The sequence below is a fragment of the Aquarana catesbeiana genome, linkage group LG09 (assembly GCF_042186555.1).
Source record: "Aquarana catesbeiana isolate 2022-GZ linkage group LG09, ASM4218655v1, whole genome shotgun sequence".
Classification (NCBI taxonomy): Eukaryota; Metazoa; Chordata; class Amphibia; order Anura; family Ranidae; genus Aquarana; species Aquarana catesbeiana.
In genome coordinates, this window is record NC_133332.1 from 100,007,193 (window position 1) to 100,008,658 (window position 1,466).

Below are 1,466 nucleotides of genomic sequence, written 5' to 3' on the forward strand. Positions count from 1 at the left end.
GGTAGCACTACTACATGTATATGTATTTAGCTGTTGGGATATAGTTAAATTTTTTTTAGGTCAAGTCTCCTTTATAAAGTTAATGAATTGTTATCTATTTTATTTCTCCACCTTGTTCACCCAAGCTCTGAGACATGCCCCTGAAATAGGAAATATTTGGAGAAATGTTACAAACGACGGATGGCCTGGAGAGCTGAAACATTATGGTATACTAGGAGGGAGGTTCCAGAAGCAAGGCAGAAAGACTGGACATGCTACACATGCCCGGTGTACAATGATGATTTTTTTTTTGGGCGTGTGTAGCATGCCCAAAGTCTGCAACTAGTTAAGCAAGAATTAGCCCTGGTTCACATTGATGCTACTTTGAAATTGCGCTACTTCACTTGAAGTAGCGCGATTTCAAAGTAGCAAGGTCAGTGCGATTTCAGGTGCTACTTGATAGACATCTGTGTGGCTTCATGCACAGATGTCTATTGAAGTCGCACCTGAAATTGGCAAAAGTAGTGCAGGAACTACTTTTGCAAATTGGTGCGGTGCCGCAAAATTGGTGTCGCACTGATTGGAACAGTTCCATTGCCTCCAATAGGCTGTCAATTGTCATGAGATTTGATTGCTCAAATCGCATGACAAATCGCTCCAATGTGAACCTAGGCTAAATCCCCTTTTTAACTTGTGGTTTAAAGGGGGAGATTTACTAAAACTGGAGCACTCAGAATATGGTGCAGCTGTGCATGGTAGCTAGTCAACCTAAAAGTTCAGTTTGTTTAATCAAGCTTTGACTTTAAACCTGGAAGCTTTACTACATGCTGGGATTCTGTGCTAGCTTACATCTTCAAAATCAACAAGGCTCGGCTATCCAAAAATCCTCTATTGTGTTTATTCCGATGTGAACCACAAACTCCCTCATTATTGTCAGCAGGACCACCTAACCTTACACAATGGACTCATATATGTCTGCTAGTTGCTCGTAGGACGATCATGTGCCATTGGATTAAATCAACACCACCCAGCCTCCCGGCTGTGAAACGGGCATTACTATCGCTCTTCGACCTTGAGAGGCTGGACACCATCGTACTGAACTTTCACTCTACTCAATGTCTTTTTGCCAGATGGCATAAATATATGGAGGTCATGTTTACCCAAAAGGAACTGCTGGATCTCATGCATCCATTTTGCTTAATGGATTGGTACCTCAAACGGGATCTCACCAACTCTCTAGTTAAACTTAAAGTGTCCAACTTGTCTGATCCCTCCATCTTCTTACCACCCTAGAGCCGCCACGCTTCCGTGAAACTCTCTAAGAACCCAAGATCCCTTCTCCACAACAGGTAGCCTCTTCTGTTGGTATTACTGTTATTATGTGATTCTCTGAGTTTACCGCTACATCAAACGTTGCCTCCACTCCTGAAGGTACTAATGTACTCTATGTTGTTTTGTTTTGAGTATTTTTTTCAGTTTTGGATAGG